This window comes from Lissotriton helveticus, chromosome 11 (assembly GCF_964261635.1).
Source record: "Lissotriton helveticus chromosome 11, aLisHel1.1, whole genome shotgun sequence".
Classification (NCBI taxonomy): domain Eukaryota; kingdom Metazoa; phylum Chordata; class Amphibia; order Caudata; family Salamandridae; genus Lissotriton; species Lissotriton helveticus.
In genome coordinates this window covers 1,017,408,820-1,017,431,280 of record NC_136072.1, presented here as the reverse complement: position 1 = coordinate 1,017,431,280, position 22,461 = coordinate 1,017,408,820, and the positions used below count along the sequence as shown (strand labels likewise).

Below are 22,461 nucleotides of genomic sequence, written 5' to 3'. Positions count from 1 at the left end.
ACATAAAAGTCGTTCTCTTTATATTTTTTTTCGGAAATAATGATTTATATTAATTAGCCCGATGTGATTGTGTGTGTGTATGTGAAATAAACATCTGCCGCATCCCCTACGAAAAACACAAGAACGTGGGAAGATGGCAGTTAAGGAGTTAAGCGGTAGGCAGTGCTGTAGGCCTGTGAATAGAGTGCAGCTGAGTGAAGCTGCAGCAAGGAGATCTCTGGATAGAGATGTTAAGTAGCGGAGATTAGAGAAGCCCTGCTGAACCGCGTCAGCCGGCGGAAGGCTCGTCTGAGGACGGTACCTGTGTCCTTCCTCCCTGTCTGTGACTCTCCAGTGCCGCAGGCACGCTGGGCCACCTCACCTGCCGGCAGACCGGAGTCCAAGGATGGACGGAGTCCTCAAAGCTCCAGTCATTCGAGCTCCGGGAGGGGAGGCTGCGATGACTGCTGCTGTGTTTCCACGCTGCCCTCCTGGCAGCAGGCAGTGCTGCTAGGCTGGCCGCGCGCGCACTCTTCTCGTGTTCTCTTCCTACGCATTTTTGGACAAGAAAAAGTGCTGAGTTTTCGAGGAGATCTCTGATGGATGCTGGGGCCTTTTTTGGGGAGAAGGGAGAGGCGACCAAGGATCCGTGCCTGAAACGCCAGAGATTGGGACCGCAGCAGTTGTGAGGCGAGATGCGGGATACCCTGGGCTAGTCTGAAAGGCGTGGGGGCTGTCCCCTGCTGGCTGCCCCTGAGGAGTTCGCAAGTGGATTGCTTCTAATAACTGAGGTAAGGACGAGGAGCGGAGATGGGATTCGTGGGCACCCATTGCTATGTAAACTACCCCGTGGTTATCTATAGGACTATGCATGGCATTTTACCTGCAGCATCCTTTCATGGCAAAAAGTGGCACAAAGAGGACATGTTTAATAACTTTCACGACATGGGTTTTGCAAACTCTTCCGAAAATATCTATACTGTTAGAGCAGTGCAAAGCATACGTTGATTCTCCAGTTTTATTCTGGCAAATAAACTGTATACACTACCATGGCAACATTACCAGTATAAGAAGCGCACTGCTTCCTTTCATCCGATTATATATTGAATGCATCTGTGTCTTGTAGAATCGATAGGGCGACTGGTTCTAGCTAAATATTCGTATATAAAAAAATACTGTCACTGAATGCATTGATTATTGAATACCTGTGTATCTATGGCACCTTTGTATAGCACGGATCTGAGAAGTGAACATACGTGCTTCCTGATAAATGGGTGCATGATTGTGTATTCAAGGGCATTGCAAGCAAAATCCTAAACAGTGGGCTTTCGAGTGTAATAAGGGAGATTTCCCTTACACTGGAAGTTGAATCTGCACAGGGGTATGGGCACGTGTCGATTCATATTTAGCGCCTAGGTATTCTCGTGTAGAGCTAGAGGTGCATGTGCGATGGGAACGGCTTCCCTGCCACTGGCTTTCCATGTAAATTCTACAAGGCTTAGGCTCGGTTGCGTTTGTTTCACAAGCAAGCGGGTGCCAGCGATTCACCCACATGTTATTATGTTTAAATCTAAGGATGTCAGGCTTGAAAGGCAGATTTTCCGTGCTTGCAAGACTGCCCAGTTAGTTAAGTGCTGGCTATGGAGATCTGCGTTTAGCATTAAGATTGCAGATCTTTATGTTCCTGGCTCACTGTTTCATCCTTCTGAGGTCGATCAAATAATTGCGGTTAAGTTATGAAGTTGCAAAAGTAGTTATTGATAACACTGTAGCTCAGGAAATATGCAGCGGCAAGAGATATTCATCAAATCGCGCGCGTTATTATTTAAAATACATAACGCAAGGGAACCTTGTAATGCTGTCCGACGTAAAGTGACGAAACTGGAAACCAGTGTTTTAATTCCACCTCATGACCACACACCTCGTGTGATTTTGGGGGAAACACTTTATCTCATTAATCCTCACAATTTAGCTTTGTGATATCTGAATAATAAAAATAATAACAGTTGACAAGTGCATGTTCAATATGTTCAATCCCTGGTTTTGCCCCATTTCAAACGACACTGCGATACAGATGGCAACTGCTCCTGCTGTAGTAAAAATGTTTGTAAAGATCCCTGCTGCTCCTTGGTGTCTCTATATTCATGGTTAAAATAAAATCAAAAATGGAACCATTCACATGTGCCTTACTAACATGAATACAAAGCACTGCAAAAATAAAAAGGGTGAATAAAATATATTTTAATATATGAGGTAAGGGGATAATAGCTACACCACAAAATACAGTTTTTTTTAGCATTACAGTTACTACCGTGTGTTGTGGATCTGAGTTGTGCGCGTCAGCCTGTGTGTCTAGAGACGGCCCCGAGACAGGTGACTAGACACTGAAAAAAGATGAACTTGCCGGCAGCCGGAGATCTCCTGCACACTCGGACGAAAATTCTGCACAGACTGTTCCTTAACGCATCACTGCCCTCCGCGAAGTCACAGACACAGAGCTTGTTTCTGCTCCCCCCTCTGGCAGGAGGGCTTGAATACACCCCCGCAGCGCAGCACGGGGACCACCTGCCGGCGCGCATCATCGCCAGCGCGCGCCGCTCTGTCAGTACACGCGGGCACCGGCCGTCTTCCGAGCGCCACACGTCCGCTCCGGTTAGGGCTGCCTTTATCAGAGGACCCCTGGGCGCTGTCTTGAGAATTATTGTTAAACGCAACACCGAAGCGGACCGTGCGCCTCGAAACTGCTTCCAGGCGCCCCCCAAGATCAGTGTCATCGGATAACAAGTGTACCAACATGATCTCTCCGCCTCTCTCGCGTGTCGCTGCCGCATTCAGTTGCTTTTTAAGCATATTTTAGCGCTAATTGTTACATCAGCTGCCATTGTTCAATGGGCATTAATTAGTCACGCTCATCATAGGTTGACGAAAATATCACCCCGAGGAGCAGGTGCTGGCGCTGCTGAACTGTATTGCTGCGCGGCTAGCTTGTGACATACCCGCCTGCACCTAGATCCTTAGCCCAAAAGCCAGTGCTGAGCATTGCAACTTGAGCACGAGCTCTGACACCTGCCTCGTGCGGCAGGGGATCCCCCTTATTCTTCCGGCCTTAACGCTTACACCCCCCTTGCTGTGTAATGTGTTCCGTTCCCTGCCGTTCTGATACCATGGGGTGAGGGAGGGCATGGGGAACCCCCCATACACCGTGATACGAGGTTGTGAGTGACGAAGTAATCAATTTAAAGAGTGTATTTTAATATACAATATGCGTGTGTGTTCATACTTTATTATGGCGAGGGAGAATTGCAATCAAGCAAGCAAGCTGTATTGCTTTCAGGACGCCATAGCATATTAAAATATCAAATTATTATTGTATCGAGATTAAAAGAAAAACTTTAGATTCGCATTTTTACAATGCATGAATAGTGGGCAGCACGTAAAAGTGTAACGCGAATATGGTATGCCCTGGGAGGCTCTAAAGATGCCAAATTATTGTCCTAAAATACAAATGCAAGCTGTATACGTTCATCCTAACTTCTAGCTCCACAGAGAGGCCTCCTTAGGACAAGAATGCCAGAATCACGAGGGCCCTGTATCCCTCTTTTGGCTGGGTGAGCCAGGCAGACCCTATTTCAGAAGCTACCAATGAACATCTGTTTTAATAAAAATGTATAGCTTCAGTGTGAGTTTGTAAAAAGGGAAATGTAAATAACGGTATGAGATAATTAGCAGGAACTACCTGTAATCTCGTGAAAGCATAAAGTGCAATATCGCATCTCTGCCTCCAAAATCACAATGACAAAGATCGCTGCTCATGAGATACCTGTCCTATTTTGCATGGTGAGCTCCAGATGGGAGGGCAGTACGTCTAAACTTTATATATCAAGTGTACAGTGCCTGTTGTTGTATCCAATCAAGATATGGCTCACACCTATTAACTTGTTTAATGGAAAAGTAGTTTGATATCATTGGCTGATGGTCCAGCAAGTGGGGTAGCGTGGGTTGACAGCGCCTGGGGGAAGGCAAGTATCCTTCCACTTTTCTTTTAAAATGTTGCACCCTTATTAAAATTTTGTGTTCCTAAGAAGGCCCATGAAAGTTCCAGGAGCTATAAAAAAGGGCAAGAGCAGCGAATAAGCTAACCCTTAAAGAGCATAAAATTGCCATAAAATCGGAATTATGGCAAAATCTCAAGGAAGCCTGAGATCTGAAATATATGAAAGGCTTCTGGAAGGCGGTGAATGCTCAATTTCTTGCCTCTAGGAAATCACCCAGCATTGAAATAACAATAGGGGAGGATAAATGGGTGACTCATTTTTCTAGTCTCTTTTGCAGTTTGGTGAATCTCCAAAATGAAGATGCGTCTTGAATAAACCCTTCAAGCTATCTTCCAATTGAGATTGATTTTAAAATCAATGAGGTGATTTTAGCTTTAAACGCGAGCATGGGTGGGAAAGCCCGGGGTCCGGATAGTATACCTGTGGATCTATTTAAATCTTGCCCTGTGCTTTGGGGACCACTGTTAACTATGGTCCTAAAGGCTTGTTGTACCCAGGCATTTACAGCTACTTGGACGGAGTCCATACTGGTCCCCATTTATAAAAAAGGTAATCATGACGACCCGGCCTACTACAGACCAATATCACTCCTGGACTCTCTCGTAAAAGTAGCCGGGTGTTTTGTCTTAAATTGTCTGCATCTCTGGGTGGAGGAAAATGGTATAATCTCAGAGTTACAGTATGGATTTCGCCAAGGTCTAGGTACTGTTGAAAAGAGCCTGAACTTGAACCTCCTGCTGGGAAAATATCTACAGGCCAAAAGAGGGAGTTTATACTTGTGTTTTGTTGATTTGAGTTCACCTTTTGACTGCGTCAATCACCAGAAGCTATGGAGTATATTAGGGACCATGAGGGTGGATCCACCAATCTTAAATTTTCTAAAGCAGTCCTATCTAAATGCTAGGGCCCGGGTGCGTTACAGAAGTAGTGGCGAACTCAGCCACAGTTTCCCTGTTAAGAAGGGGGTGCGACAGGGGTGTGTGCTAGCCCCCATTCTGTTCACCCTTTATATCAAATGCCTGAGAGCAACAATGAGAAGCGAATTCCAGGACCTACCATGTATTGATATACGCTCAATTGGAGCATTGTTATATGCGGCTGATGCTGTCCTACTGGCTTGTACTCCCCTTGGTCTACAAAAAGTTATCTCTAGCTTCTCTGTCTATATGTCAAATCTCAACCTTAATGTAAATATTAATAAAACCTCTACAATGAAATGTTGTAAGCCCAATGTTAAGTGCTGAAATTTTTATATTAACAACAGGAAACTCGATTTTACTAATCATTTTTCTTACTTTGGGCGCTGTATTCGAAAGAAGGGGTCTATGGGCAAAAGCTCTTGAGTCAAGAAAATTGATATTTTGCAAAGCAACCAGTGCATTGATACATTTTGCTAGAAAGTTAGGAAAGCTACCAATTGCTGCTCTACTAATAATCCATAAAGCCAAATGCATACCGATTGCCATGTACGGAGCTGGCATCTGGGGCTACGCTAATGTTGAGTGTTTGCAGCTAGTAGAAAATAGGTTTCTAAGATATCTCCTAGCGGTACCCAATAGCATAGCCACATTTATTTGCCATGCCGAGTTGGGTTTGTCATACCTTTCGACCAGATTAAAATGCAGCCTATCCTGCTATGGCATAAGGTCTGGACTGGCACCTCCACTAGCCTAAATCGGGATTTGATTAGTGACTGTCTGTCTGTTTATGGGGTTGACCGTGTTCCCTGGATTACATACTTTAAATAATTTTTAAATGACCTAGGACACCCAGAGTACTTTACTAATCCTTACAGTTTGAACCATATTACCAGTAATTAATTAAAACTGTTATATACTGATTATTTGGAGTCCATCAAATTAGCTACAAATATTATGAAACCATCAGTAAGAGTACATAAATTACTTTTGACCCAACCGGGAACGCAACCCTATCTGACAGATACCTTAGGAACTTATGATAGGTTGTTATTGACCCGTCTACTTCTTGGAATTTTTCATATTAGGGTCACTTTCCCAAACACAAACGACTGGTCTCGTTCTTTATGAGTATGTCTGTGTGATAGTACGTCTGCACAGTCGACAATTAGTATCATGTTCTTTTGTAAGTTTTATACTCTGACTAGAAAAAAATGAATTTTGCCTATTTTAAAAGTGTATGGCCTGAGACAATGTTGACCTGCTTTTTTAAAGTTGCAATGTTTATATGATGGAACTGTGATTGATCATATAGCAAATACCTGAAAGGGGTGGTTAGATTTAGGATGATAATGGATGGCCCCTCTTTGTTTTAAACTGTTTGTGATTTCTCTTGTTTACTTACATTATTTTGATGTCATTCATGTTTTTAAATGTATTGTGCTTTTATAGTTTAATACTTCTTAAGTCGAATAGAGCATATTCTGCCTGTCTGTCACTGCTGCTTCACAGGCTGGTTGGACATGCAATGCCTACAAGCAAGCAACATAACTTAGTGTCATCATTCCAGGGATTCTGTTTACAGACCCAACCTCAGCACACCACATGAGCTGCTAATATACACTTATATTTTATGAAGTATTCTATGTTCTGATAAAGTTTCTGCACTTTTGAAACCTCTCAAACTAACGCGACAGGCTCGGATTCTGAGACAGCAAATTGTTAGACGGTGGTATGTTATTACTGAGGCAGCCATAGCCCTGTGAACGTGGCATATAGATATAATCTTGCATTACTTAAATATCAGTAAGGAAGCATTCATAAGCCCACCTCTTCCACTGGTTCCTGAACTAGCCTGATCTCTATATACCTTCTCTGTGTTCGTAATCATATGCTTACCCAGTTACTAGGTTTTCTCCATTGTTGTTCCTGTTCAGTGTTAAATAGAGTCAAGAATTATTGTATGCAAAGCTGTCTACCACCCTAGGGGTGCAAAAGCATTACACAAAACAGATAAACATACACATAAATAAAACATTGTGCTACTTGAAAGCAGAACATTAGATAAAATAATTCTTTACAAAATTAAAAGTTGGTTTGATAATCATTGCACATAAGATGAACCTTGTTCAAGAAAATATCAAGATCAGATAAAATCCTGTCTTGGGAAACCATCACTAGTCATAGTAATGCATCATTGACTATATTTGCTAAAATAGTCTGAAGTGGCTAGACAAAGAGGAAGTGCTAAAAAGGTCAAATCTCTGTTGTATTCAGGAGCAAAGCTGAAATACAAGGCATAATGTTTATTGCAACATTACAATTCTAGGATATGTGTGGCCAGTAAAGACTCTTTCCCTTCATTGTATCCGTATGGCTGTTGCTGAATTAAGGTTGAGATTAACATACCTTTTGAATGCAAAAATACACTGGAGAATAGAAAAGAAAATAGCATTTTATTTTATAGTATTTTACTTTCAGACATACTTATGAACAATTAATTAGATCAAGGTGTCTCTGATATCCACGATGAGAAGGCCCCTAACATTTCAAGAAAAGTATAATCAGCTGTCTGCCAAAACTTCTGCAAAGTTCAACTTCAAAATCAGTTTTCACTTGCCTCTTCAATTATACATTTCAATGCACTAATTCTTTAATGGACACACAGTAAAACTATGCACACTGCACGTTCATAGCTCAAGCAAATTTTTCTATTTATGGTAAGGCTTACCATGTCCTTATCATCCCCACTGTTTTGAGTTTACTCCAAGTTACACATGAATACCTGAAATCCAGGAGGTTGAAGCTGAAATGTAAATGCTTTCTTCCATCAGATCTAATTATCAACCGTGACATCGCCACTAGCTAGATTTCGACATATGGTCCTAACGTCCGCATTCTGTATTGCTCATGATATATAACACAGTGACAGTAGGCCAGCATCACCTTCAGGAGAATATCAATTGTTGGACTCCAGGATAGGTGTAAAGATTTTCCATGCCCTGAAAAATTCAAGTGAGAAGGAATCATGCTAAGCCAAACACGTTAAATGCTGATCTGTTTGGAACATCCCACAATGTAATAAGCTGACCCAGGTAAGCAACCATTTAAAACAAGTCTAGGCCTCTAAATTCACAAATAAAATTAGATAATGAATGTAATATATTTAACACAATAAAACAAATTAAAAGGTTTGATTTCAATGTGAACAAGGCACATAAAGGTCAGGCATTTCCCTGTGGTGATGAAGTGTGATACTCTTGCAATCATATTTAAAACATGCTTGGGATTTCAGAAAAATCACTAAGTTGTACAATCAATTGAATCATTGCCATCTACACCCCATAATCTTTATATCATTATGTTCGCATTCCCAAAGTAGTTTTACTAGCATAAAGCATAATAATTAAATGGGTTTTTCGACTGGCTCTTCAGCGATTACTTTTTAAAAATGGGAAAAGAAAGACTTTTATAGCCCCAACAAAATGTTTAATCTCAAGAACAGTATTATTTAGTAGGGTAGAGAATCAATCCACTAATCAAACATTGCTCAATGAAGTATTTAAGCCATATCACCTGGGATGTTTTTCTTAAAGATTTCAGTTCATTATAATTTGTTTCACAACCTCAGTTAAAATGTTGTAATAAGCGAAATTGTCAAACACCATCATGACAATGCGCCTAATGTTTATGAACAGAATATATTTTTCAACCAACATATATCAGCCCTTTAGGCTTCTTTAAGATGGTTGTAAGATTCTCTACTATCTATAATTGGGTAACAAGAGTCTAAGTTTAAACATTTTAGCCGCCATTCATGATGGTACACTTCATAGTTTCCTTCCTTATCACTGGACTATATAGTAAAGGATCACAAAAAGACTGTTATAATGGTAATTATCATTATTCATCCTCAACAGGTCACTGAAAAGGCAAAAATATAATTTGCACACTAAGAGCCTAATTTTGATGCAGGTCGGCCTGCAACTGATGTCTCGTCAGTTGTGGCCTGACCAGCATCTACTGCTGTGGTCTGACTGACGCATTACGATGTGTGCGTTCAGAGGCAACAGTCGGAGGAACTGGGCAACGCTTTCAGACGGGCTCAGGGTTGGTCAGACACTCACTATAATCCCTTAAGGAAGGCGTTTCCACCGTCGGGATTCTGATGTCGGCTTCTGACAGCCATTTAATGTCGGCCTTTCCGACATAGGAAGGCTGTCGGAAAGCGACATTGTGGACCCCTAGCAGGACCCCTTCCTTCAGCGGCCTCCAAATTGAACATCCCTCCACCTTGTGGAAGGCACCATGAGGTGCATGCCACACGGTTCAGGGATGTTCACAAACTGCCAATCTCAATGGGAACTTGTGCTGGGGGCACAATCTCCCATAAAGGAATTTGAAGTTTCCGACCACACTATGCGCGGTCACATCGTAATTAGGTGTTCAAGACCTGCGAAATATGGTCAGGCAGTTCCCTCATCGAAACTGTGTGGGTCGGAGGCAACTCTGACCGACATCGTAATGAGGGCATTAATGTATATGCAAAATGATCTGAAAACCTAGTCTCCTTTATTCAGAGGTGAGAGTACGTAGGTCCAGATGCATAGAAATGTAGAAAATGTAATAAATAAATACATGATAGATATCTACTCGTCTATTTACTAGGTTTCAAAATTCTGAATGTTCCAAAAAATAAACAGAAATGCTCATAAAAGTCTGCACACATGTAGTTTAAATTGTATTTCTCACTAAACACTCCTATTTGTGCATTATTATCTTATGACATTTAGTTCTCCTGTAAGAGAGACCATAACCCCATCCCTGGTAGCCGTTTGTTTGCTTCTGCTGATACAGTATGAACATATAATTGTAAATCTAAAAGAAACAGAATTGGTGTTGAATTTGAACAGCATTGCTAATAGCTGTAACCCCAGGAAACGGACACAGAGTTGATTCTGTACTGCATTGTTGTAATTTTGGAAATGCCAATAAACAAAAGTGTTAAATAGACAAAGTATCAAATAACAAATTAAAAACCAAAACCTTCTATTCGTGCCTTTGCTGGAATATGTTTTTGTTAGCTTCCAAGGGTGGCTGACATCAAACACAATGTTTATGAACAGCCACAAATCTGAGAGCATTTAAGCATCAAATACGTTTTACATGACCACCCTGCTGAGACAATGTTCTTCCGAATCGGTGGTACTAGTGAAATTTGTATTGCATTACGTTCCAACTGTGAATGTAAATATCTGCAGATCCATACTCAGTGATTCAGGATCTTTATATTTTCAAGCACAGATGGATTTTCTACACGTATATTATTATATTAGGCTCTAGACCAATTTTCAATCAAGAGGGCAGTGCATTCAAACTTTATTAGATGTATTCATGAATGCTTACTGATTTTAAATCATTGCATCTTGATGGAGTTGTTCTTAAATTGTTGCTGAGCTAAGTGTACACGCATAAACCTGGGAGACATAACTTCAATTAATTTATTTCGAGGCCAATAGACATTTTAGCACCCAGCAAGAGGCCCTCAGAGAGGACTCTAATAGCTTTCCCTGTTTCTGGGTGTGCCTTTGAAATACCGAGGAGGAAATATCGTGGGAACTTAGGGCCCGATTATGATGGCAGGCAGACTTACATCTGCCTGCCACCCTACCAGGGACGGGGACAACCCGACATGCTGTTGGCTGTCCCATAGTAGGCATTTTGATGCAACTGCTACCACGGAAGTCTCAATGCCCATATTTTGCATTGCGGCGGGTACTGCTGGCTTCAGCACCCACTGCAATGCAAAAAAGGGACATAGCAAACATCAATGCACTACGTGGTAGGCACCATGCGGTGCCTGTCACATGGTGGAGGGATATGCCCCGCCCCCAGGTCCCTTGTCTGGGGGCCAGGGTGTAAAGGGGTTCCACTAGGGACCCCAATGTCCCTTTCCGCCAGCCTTTTTATTGCAGGATCGCCGCCCTAAAAGGGCCGGCGATCTTTTTTGGTTTTGATTTTGATTTTAGTTTTTGGTAAAGGAATATCAAATATTGGGCTCTGTTTCTAATTGGCCAGAAAGTCTAAAGAGTGTCTAACATCAAATATCTCGGAGTATGGCTAATGACCAGGGCCTCCCAACTGTGCAAATTGGTGCTTTGGCAATAATGGCAAATGCATTTATTTTTGCCTTTCAGCACCTCCAGAACCTCTCAGGCCCGGACCTTTCTGCAGTTTGCAAAGTCATTGACTGAAAATTGATGCCTACTCTCAAGTACCGCTCTATTGTCTATAAAAATTGGCTATCAAGCTAGTTGGGCCGGGCGTAATGCCAATGCTGCAGGCGCCCTTATGAAGCTACCGACTTGCACAGTGCACGCTCAGATTCACCGGAAGATGAACCTGGCTCATCAAGAGTATGTGCTTTATGTGCATTTTCCATCTCTCTGTGCCAAGTTACCAGAACTGAGCCGGAGTTCTTCAAGCAGCTCTTTTGGGATATCGTCCAAGATAAATCCTCAGAATAGACAATTTTTATCAGATGGCGATTGACAACTTGCAGCCAGAGAACTTACACAAGCCACCTTACCATCAAACAAACAATCAAAAATATTGCATAAAGAAGCCAGGCAATTGTCAGTTCAAGATGATCTTCAAGCTATCAGGTCAAAAATGAACAGACATCTAACTGTGGGCTTCTATCGACCGCTATCTTTCCTGTCATCCCTATCGCACCCATCTAAATTGTGGCTAGATATCACTCAAAAAGTATAAATATGAGCGATTAACAGGCGGCCAGGATGTTTTATGCAGCGGTTGTCTTTTTATGAAGGAAACTCTTTTACACATACTTTGCTTATGCCCTTCTTGTCTTACCTTAGACGTTATTGGCTCCTACTTTTTGCAGAACTTTGAACATTGAAGCCTGTAAAGTTGCATTTGAAGAATGCTTGAAAGGGGAATCAAGTCAATTCACAGCAAGATTTCCAAACTTCATGAAGGCCACCACCATAATGCTGAACACCGCGACACCATGGAGCTAGTGGGATGCTCCGTTTGTCCTTTCTTCTTTTATAATACTGACTGGGTTGTGCTTTAATAGACTACAGAGGCCAATTTTGCTTTATCCTTTAGTCATTCTGTCTCCCCTACTTTACCTTTAGCATTGGAATTCACTGATTGCACTTTTAGGCCTTGTGGAGAATTGCACTGATTTGCATTGACAATTTAAATACTGTGTGGAATTTCCTCCTTGCATCTAATTTGAACAGCCGCCTCTTGGGCATATTATTGCCTGCTTAACTTGACCTGGATTGCACTGACATACTTGTAGAACCTTAGACTCTTTGTGGGATACTACCCACCCCACACCCTCCCTCGCCCGCAGATAATTTGCACAGCAACCTTTGCGCACAATCGGTCCTATGCCACTGGTCTGCAGTGCAGGCTCTAAACTGGTAAGCAGCGGCATTTTAACTACATGGAAGGCGATATGTCGGCTCTTAACATGATTTTGATGGAGTTATTCAATTAGGCCATGAATTCGTAAGGTACTTACTACCGAGCCCCTTGTGTTATGATCTGTAGCCTGCCTTTAGGTGCATTCCAGATGTCTACATAGTTTTTACTTGTTGGCAATGAGTACTCATGTTTTAATTATAGATTCGGGTCCCCCCAGTAAACGCTTTTAGTTTAGGTTTCTATGACTCTTTTAACTATAGGTGCGGTGATATATTTTAACATAACTCAATTTGATTGTTGTTTTTGCTTTTACTTCGTTTTTTTGCGCTCTGCAATGAATGTATGTCTCGCAATGATTTTAATTAATTGTGAATCAATAAACATCTTCAAATCTTCTTCATAGGCAAAATGTTGAGTGACAAAATATTGAAAGTTAATTATGCATAGATTTTCCATACATAACTCCACAGATATGTAGTTTGATAATATATATCTTCAGGGTACGTAGATGTGGAGTTAAGACTAGTAAATCTGTACTTCTACTGTATACACTTACCTTTCGATATGTTGTCTACGACATTATGATGCCATGATATTCCTATGCTCGATATTCCTTGGTACTATCCTTTTTCTGGTGACAAATAATATATAGTAGCTCCAACCTTCATGTTTGGCACTAGAGCACACCAAACCTCATGATCATATCAGCTCTTTTTCTACAAATCTCTTCCACAGGATAATCTTTATGTCTGCCCACCTCCAATGTATTCCACGAGGTTAAATTGGGCACAGTAAACCATACCCTCTTCTTTGGCAGTCAGATGAGCCCAGTTCACTAAAGGTATTTCCTGAGTTATTTTATGTTGCTTTCAGCAACACGGTATTTTATTATTGCTTAAAGACCAATTAATAGGTTAAATGAAATTAGACGGATGTATGTCATTACATCACATATCAATACCACACATGCCAACACAACGCGGGTATTGCTATGCGATGTCAATGACAACGACATGCCATTACATCGTAAACGTTTACCACAACTATGCTTTTATCCTGCATGCCATTACAACACAAAGGAATGAGTGGTAAAGCTATAGTCGTGGTAAACGTTTGCAAGGTAAGTGACTCTACTCTACCCTACCCTAAACACTAATATAGTACCCCTACACAACCCTCCCCCAACCCCCAGTCCAATCCCTATAATAACACTACACTACCCTGCACGACACCCCTGACACTACCTTAAACACTACACTACACAAACACTACCCTAAACCCTAAAGCTAAACACTAAACAAACACTACAACACTACCCTAATCCCCAGAGCACTACACTACACAAACACTACAACACTACACTAAAACCTAAAACACTACACAAACACCACAACACTACCCTAAACACTACACTACACAAACACTACAACACTACCTAAAACCCTTATACACTACACTACACACAAACTACAACAATACCCTAAACCCTAAAACACTACACAAACACTACAACACTACCCGAAACACTAAAACACTACACTACACAAACACTACAACACTACCCTAAAACCTAAAACACTACACAAACACTACAACACTACCCTAAACCCTAAAACACCACACTACACAAACACTACAACACTACACTAAACCCTAAACCACTACACAAACATTACAACACTACCCTAAACCCTAATACACTACACAAACACTACAGCACTACCCTAAACCTTAAAACACTACACAAACACTACAACACTACCCTAAACCCTAAAACACTACACTACACAAACACTACAACACTACACTAAACCCTAAACCACTACACAAACACTACAACACTACCCTAAACCACTACCCACACTACTCCCACCCCTACACTACCCTAAACCCTAAGACACTACAAAACCACCCTAAACCGCTACCCACACCACTCCCATCCCTACACTACCCTTAACCCTAAAGCGCTACCCCTAGCACGACCCCCTACACTACCCAAACACCACTAACCCTCAAACACTATGACAATACAACACTACCCTAAACCACTACCCACACTACTCCTACCCCAACACTACCCTAAAGCCTAAGACACTACAACACTACCCTAAACCACTACGCACACGACTCCCACCACTACACTACCCTAAACCCTGAGACATTAAAACACTACACTAAACCACTACCCACACTACTCCTACCCCAAGCACAATCACCCTTGCCTCTCTTTCCTGTGGTTCCTCTCCAGCGTCACCATCTCTGCTCCCGGATCCTGCTTCCTGCTTCACGTCCGGTGCACGTCGTTGTGAGGAAACAGCCTCAGTTTCCTCACAAAGAGGTGGATCGGCATTACATCGCATGCATTGTAACAGTGCATGCGATGTAATGGCGTGCATAGTAATGGCTACACGTAGTTACATCGCTTGCAATGTAACGCATGGGATGCAATGGCACAACGTGGTAAAAACCGGGTTGTGATTGCTGTTCCCCAATTAGACTGCAATAATTTGTATATATGAATACATTTATCAAAAGGTTAATCTAATTCATCCTATTTTGTCAGTTGATCAGCACCCTTACTATTGGAGATTTGCTTTGTAATATATACACTTTTCAAACTGTTTTCCTTCTTTTACAGCTGACAAAACACATCCCTAACGCCCCCAACTGAGTTTACCTTCCTTTCTTGGATCCAATGGTCCCACATATAAGGAACTAATAAGGGCTTGTGTTATGAAACCCACTCACTCAATTGTATAATTTTAGTCCTTTAAATAATTTATACTTTTTAGTACCAAACCATGCCTGTATCGAAGCCCAAATAAACTTGCATGTATGAGGTGGAAGGTGAAAGAGGTTAAGAGATCTGGGTCCAGATGTAGGTAAATATTATTTACTGATTCGAAAATACTGAATTTTACCGATTCGGTATTTTAGACTCGGTAATTGGTATGTAGCTAATGATTCGGTAAATTTGACAGAATCGGTAAAATTTGGTAAATATCTATTCGGTATTCCCCATTCATTCCTATGGGCCTGGAGGCCCATAGGAATGAATGAGAATTATCGATTTGGTAAATACCGAATCGGTAATAGGGGGTAGACTTACAAGGGTGGCAGGGTGTTACATTTACACCCTGTTGCACCCCTGAATAGGGCATGGGTGCACATGTGGCAGACATACATGCCCTAAGGGCATGTATGTCTGCCACATGGCACTGTTAAAAAAGTACAAAATTGCTTTTTTAACGGTTTTCGTTATTTACCACCAACTTGTAGTTGGTGGTAAATAGTGAATCCTTACAAGTGAAAAGTACTCACTTGAGTGCTTCCTACATTAAGGATTCGGTAATTTACCTAATCGGTATTTTAAGAATTCGGTAATTTACCGATTCCTTAAGTTACCGATTCGGTAAAATACCGAATTCTACAATAATGCCACCTACATTCCCAAATGCCAAATACTGGTCGGTAACGGCCGAAATTCGGTAATTTCGGCTGTTACCGACCGGTATTGGGCGACCTACGTCTGGCCCCTGAACTTTATTGAATTGATCAGTTTCACACCCGTATCCTCTTTCAGTTTAAAAATACCATACAGACTACTTTTCTTTTCCATCTCCATTATGTACAATAACATCAATAATGTGCCTTTCCTCACTTTTTTCCTGCTTCAGATTTTTTGTAAGATTGCCTTCTACGGGACAAAATTCCTGTTTAAGTAAAAGATATTTTCTTAAATGCCAGCTTTGTTCTCGAAATTGGGACGGTTTGTTGCAATATCTACTATACCTACACTCAAGCCGGATGGGTTATTCTCATTCTTAGGTTAGTTATTAAGATGAGACTTCTTGATCAGCATCAGTTTTCTCTTCATCTGAATGTCTTCAATTTCCTCCCTTAATCAGTTGCTTCATTTGCTTGGGTGTATTCTGACAGATCTTGGTTTACAAAACAAAACATTTGTGCCTCAGCTTCTAAAGAGACCATCTCAAAGCACAACCAGAAACGTTTTGGGTTTTTTACTTTTCAATCGTTTTGAGAAATGGGTCGAATTGCATAAATGCATTATTTCGCTCGCTTAACAGATTTATTCACTCTGCAGCAGTAGAAGACTAAGAAGTAACCTGATAAAATCAGATATGGGATTGGAGGAATGCTAGAATTAACCTCAGTCACTGTTAGTCACCCCGGGCCGCATTCCAGTCATTGTTTTTTTTGTTCTTTGTGATACTACTGAGAGGGACCTGAAAATCTAGGCTAGGCAAGGTGCCATCTGAATGAGACCACAAGCAATCCCAAACCAGTTTCTAGTCGCGGGTGTCATCAGAGAAGTTCAGCTTGAATCCTATGGCACAGTGAGAGAGGGCCAATGTGTTTCCATATCTTTTGCAATTATGGCATCTTACAATGAAAAGCAAAATGTGGTGGGAGAAATACTTGAATTTGTCTCAGCCTCTTGTAAATACTTTTGGCCGCATTCCAGCACATCTTTTTTGTTACTCACTGTGCCACTACAAACATGGACCAACCCTACGCAGATTAGCCAAGGCCTCCAATTGGAGAAGTTCTGCCGTAACCAGAAATCTCCATACCCTTAAAGTGGGAACAAAACCTTTGTAGGTATCCTCAGTGAGAAGCTTGCATCCTATGACATAATGAACATAGGACTATCTAAAAATACTCACCAAATCCCATTGAAAACATTTTCTGATGCTTTTGTACTGTGAATTTTCACAGTATTGTAGGTCACAGTATTTCACATTAATTTGTGCAAAGATTTCTGTGGCAATAAATTATTTCCTTTCGGTCATGACGTCGTCAGCAAATGTCAATATCTGGTCCTTTTTTGTTTCTACATCCAAAGCCTCCATCTGAGCCACATAAAGGACATAGAATGACTTTTAGCAGAAACACCCCTTCCTTCAACATTGGTAGCCTCAATTTCCAAGAGTTTAGTGAGACTCTGAATGTCTACCACATTATCTCCCTGGGATATTTCAAATGTTGGTCTGCGATTTTGAAGGAGCTTTCTTTCACTCTAATTAGGCATTTCACTCATCCAAAAGTTTGAAAGATCCTTCTTGGCAGGTGACCTCCTTATAATAATGCATCACCATATGTACACTCAGCCATTATGATATATCATTTGTAGTTATTCCCAGATTCACTGTGTATAAAGAACTGCGGTCGCTGTTGCAGTCAGTGTGCCCAGTTTACAAAGAATGGAGTATGAGCATGTGTGACTTACTATTGAATTACACCTGGCTTGCTCACAAATACAGCAGTAAATCACATACTCCTGTCTTATGACTGCAATTCAGGAGTAAGTCTACATCAAAATCTTTGTGAATTTGGTTCAATGTTTGCAGGACCATTTGTGGTCCCTGAAACCAGTGCCTCCTAATGGCACTGTCGTAGCAAGGGGGTGGGGTCTACCCTGGGCGGCACAAGTTTTGGGGGCAATTTACACTCATCCCCTCATCTACCCTATGTCACTGCCACCCCCTCTTACCTGCGGCAGTCACTTTGCAGAAAATGCATGGACCACCATGGGCAGCAAAAGGTCTAGCTACGCCACTGCCTAATGTCCTGTCCTGCCCCAGACACTGGCTTCCTGGTAAGCTCAAATAAAGACTGCAATTGTGCTTTACACTGGTTGAGTCAATGTTTCAGAATTACACTACTCTGACGACCTAACAGCAGTGCGTTGCTTCGCTACACTGAGCAGGATCATCATAGCTGATTTCGATGAGTTGATGATTCACCACACCTGTCAATGTCTGTTGAAGTTGCAGCCAGGAAACAAAGTTTTAGTGTCTGACATTTAAACAAGCCCTGCCAGCTAAATATTCTTTCTATATACAGTTGAATATTGTCATAAAAGATGTTTCTTAGCAATGAATCACCATGTCTGTGAGCTTCATTCAGCCTGGACAGCACACAGAATCCAAAGTTTCAGCATTAGGCAGTGTACTTGGGAAGATTTGTTTATATAGCCTAGGAGTACTACATGGGTGATTCTGAGGTGCTGGGTATCCTAGTCTGTCAGCTCTACACTGGCAGGATGGGACTGGTCTATAGGGCAATTAGACAGTGCTTGATGGGCAGATTTGACAGTTCAGTGTGTAGACTGACTTTTGGCTATTTGTGGGTCTGATTTGTGGTCTGCTGGGATGGGTTTTACTGTTTATTTATCTGGTATTTTTGACTGCAGCAAGCTCAAATCCATGCAGTATTCCAGACCTTGCAAAACTCTAATACAGCATGTCTATGCAAGTTCAAAACTGCCCAAATTTTAACATGGGACACTTTTGTTGCTTTCTAATTCACTAAAGGGTGGCACTTTAATGTTATCAGGCCCTGGCAGAGCTGGCATAGTTGCACTACGCAGAGCTCCACTGAGTTGGACAAAAACTCTGTGGACGTCTGCGGTGCGCCTCCACCCCCCCTAACAAATAGATATTAAAAAAACTGGATTAAAAAAACACACTTACCTCTATCGCGGCGTCTCCGGGCTGCCCTCCTCCTTGTCGTGGACTCTTCTGCACACCTAAGTCGGGGGTGGGCATGCCTCTGTTCATGGCCGCCCCCAGATCGCTAGGAACATCGGCTAAATGTTGTCCCCCCACCCCCACCCAATGGTGGTCAAGTCCTTGCGCCTCCAACGTCCTTAACTTGTGCGAATTCGCGAAGACCTGGCCAGCCCTGTGAATAAAAGAGTGGCCGCACCAGCATATCTGGGGTCTGTGTGCTGTGGTACCTAGAGCAAAATCGAGATAAAAAACCAGTCAAGACCACCTGTGTGCGATGAGGGGGGGGGGGCGCGCTACGAAACTCAAACTAATTGCGGCCGAACGTAACGCTCGTAACAAGCACCGATCACGCTTCGACTCGCGCATCGATCACACACGGGTCCCACACGTAACACCTTCAACAATTAACACGCTGCGAGGTCCACTCACCTGCACCTGAAGTCGGATGACTTTCCCGGCTGCCGCGACCCGGTTCACCAGGATGACTTCTTCTGCGACGTCCGACTCCTGGGAGGCGATGTGGACAAAGAGGGGGCGTGAACTGAGGCGCTGGCTTTTCAAGCCTCGCGCTCTCGGACTGCTTCCGGGTCACATTGACCCTTTCTCCTGACGCGCTTCCTGTCTTTCCTACCCTTATCCCTTCCGGGTCGCCCGACCCGGAAGGGACCTCTCTGCCTATTCGGCCCTTTGGCTGCCACTAACGGGGCCAAGCCCCTTATGTGGGGTGGCCCCCTGCATTTGCTCCGCTTGTATTAAATCCATATTTGGTACCACGTGTGTTATTTATCGCGTCTCAGTAGTTCATGCGGAGACCCCTTAAGACAATGCGGTACAGAGCCTTCCCTATTCAACCCTCCAGTGGGTGATAATTCTGTTGGAGACTACATCTCTATTTAGTAGTTACCACTGAAATGCTATTTGCAAATATGTTGTCAAAGGGATGAAATTGCAACCCCAAAAATCTCTGTGAGTATGCTGTGCTTTAAACTACACCACCATTAGAGCTTTATCTAGAGTAGGTAGAGAGTACATGGGATAGAATGCTATTAACTGAATTCAGGTTAGGTTTTGTGAAATGGCACCTTGGTTTCCCACAAGGCCAGTTTGACCCAACCAAAATATTAACATGCCCATCTGAAGAATCATCCCCACAAAGTCAGCTTCCTTTTACTTTTTTTTACAATTCTATTCTGTTTTTACTGAAAGGTTTGTTATTCCAATCATCAGGGAATGTGGAATTAGATGCTGTGGTGTTGCCCAGGTTTCTTTGCAACAATGTAATCCCCATCTAACTGTGTAAATATGTGTTCCTTCTTAAACTGTGCTATTAATAGAAGAAAAATGATGTTGTTCAAATTAGTAGGGATGTTTATGCTGGGCTGGAAACAATACGTCAACACTTTACGGATATCCTGTTTTTATCTATGAAATGGTTTTCGGTAGGTTTTATGGATTTTATGTCTTTGTTTTACATATATTTATAAGTGTTCATTGGGTCTTGTGAAACTAATCGCTACTTTTTGTTCTTACTTTGCTTGTTATCATACCATCTGGAAGAAGTAATCCTATACTGACTAGCCTGGCTTCAGCCAGATAAGATGGTTGACTTAGGTTTTTTCTGAAATACTTTTTCTGGTATCGAGCCCATACTTTGTACTTCTGATGGAGCGAGATAGAAAACAGAATTTTGTTTAAACTCGCGAAGTCACAATTTCATAACATGAATAATAAAATTAATGATTTGTGATGTATCGTGCTAATTCAATCTAGATAAAACTTTACACATGAGGGGACTAACATGTGTGCTCATAAACGTGCATAAGTGTTGCATCTTTTTGTTCGTGAAAAATAATAAAATAATTTGTTGTTTTCGTTTTTGTCATTACTAACTGCAGCAAACCTAAAAGAAGCATGTGCTTATTTTGCTTTTCCTTTTCTATGTGATGTCATTTCTACTATTCTAGGTGCACATAAGTTTCATGGATTCATGAAGACTGGTAGATATAAAAGCTGCTTTATTTGTTTGCATTTGCTAGGTAACATTAGACTAATCGGGAGGGTTAATTAATTAGAAAACCTAGGGTGGATACATAATCAACATTATTTCTTACATTAATACTTTTCTTGTGTTTGTTTATTACTAGAAAGCATAAGTTGTCTGCTTTTGGGCCTAGTTTGCTCGAGTTTGCTAAAGCTGAATTTTACTTCTGCAAAAGTCACGAGATGCCCATTCTGAAAAAGTGTTCGTCAAAGCTGCATTCACTAAGCAAATCTGACGTGCTGTCATCATTCTGTCGGACGTGGCCAAGGTCAGAAACCAGTGAAAAAGGACAATTTTGTCAGCTCTAACTTGGCACCCGCGGAAGTGAAATGAACGCTGCGAGAACATTAATTTACAAATGTTGCAAACCAAGGAAGCTCCTGGTTGCATTCGGAAAAGACAATGGTCCTTAAGAAATGTGACCTAATGGAAGTTTTGAAATGTGGGTGACATGTCACTTGTCACTCTCAACCAATGGGACATCGTGGATTTATGAAAACTTTCCTTCGCTTAGATTAGCTAGCATAGAAAGGTATAAAAAGTCATGCCCTTAGGGATGGGCTGGCTGCTGCTTTCTGACTTTCCGATGAGGGTGAAGTGCTGTCGGACTTTGCGTGGAGCACGTAAGAATCCTCAAAGAACTTTACTTTATTTTCCTTTTATTTAGCTTAGCTAGGGACTTAGGCTTTAGAAATGCTAAACTTTTAAATCTTACTTAAACTTTGATTCTTTTGCTTAAACTGTATTTTTCTCATGAAGCTTTTCAAACATGCTTACCTTAATGCTAATAAAATTGCATTTATAAAACTATAATTTGAAATACCATAATTTAGTTAATAAAACTTACTTTTGACAAACAAGCTGGTCTTGATTATTCAGAAGTGCAGGTTGCTATTAGCTAGATCCCATCGCCAATGGTGGTCGTTTAAATAGTTAGGATTTGTACTAATGTCAATATTCTTTCCGCAGATGTATATAAATGTATATAATTTGTAAATAGGGTGTATTTAGGTTTAATTTGACCACCTGATTCAGTAGGCCCAAATATGTCATGTTAATAAATGGGTCCATGAGTTAGTGTAGAATTTTGTTTTTAGGTTATGAAGTTGGGTAGCGTTGTTTATGACATATTTTCTATAGGCCGCTGGATTACTTCCTATCTGTGTTTTTTCTTGTTGTACTTTGCACAATGGATTGTTATGAGTCTACTAATGTTAGGATTTCGATGCACTTTTATGGTAACTTGTGTAACCGAAATAAATACTTTGGACTGACGGACTAACTGAAAATGGGCTTAATCATTCCTTCTATGGTTAATCTCTTCAGTTATTCTGCTAAGGGTTTCCCCATGAGGTTGGCAATGAAGCAAATGTTGCGAGAAACTGTCTGGGCTTCCTCCTTCAACTGTATCTATTGTTGGAAGTTCTTAAGATCACCAATTGTGTCCTAGAGCAAATCTGGGATTGCATGGT

The 22,461-nt window shown here is 41.5% G+C and overlaps 1 protein-coding gene across 1 annotated transcript in view; it reads left to right on the top strand.

The window, feature by feature from the left end:
- Nucleotides 1-204: 204 nt before the first annotated feature.
- Nucleotides 205-22,461, top strand: part of WSCD2 (WSC domain containing 2) — a 1,121,035-nt gene continuing 1,098,778 nt past the window's right edge. The window contains exon 1 of the mRNA XM_078667416.1: nucleotides 205-770. The gene's annotated coding sequence lies outside the window, so the exon portion shown is untranslated. The remainder of the gene's footprint in view (nucleotides 771-22,461) is intronic.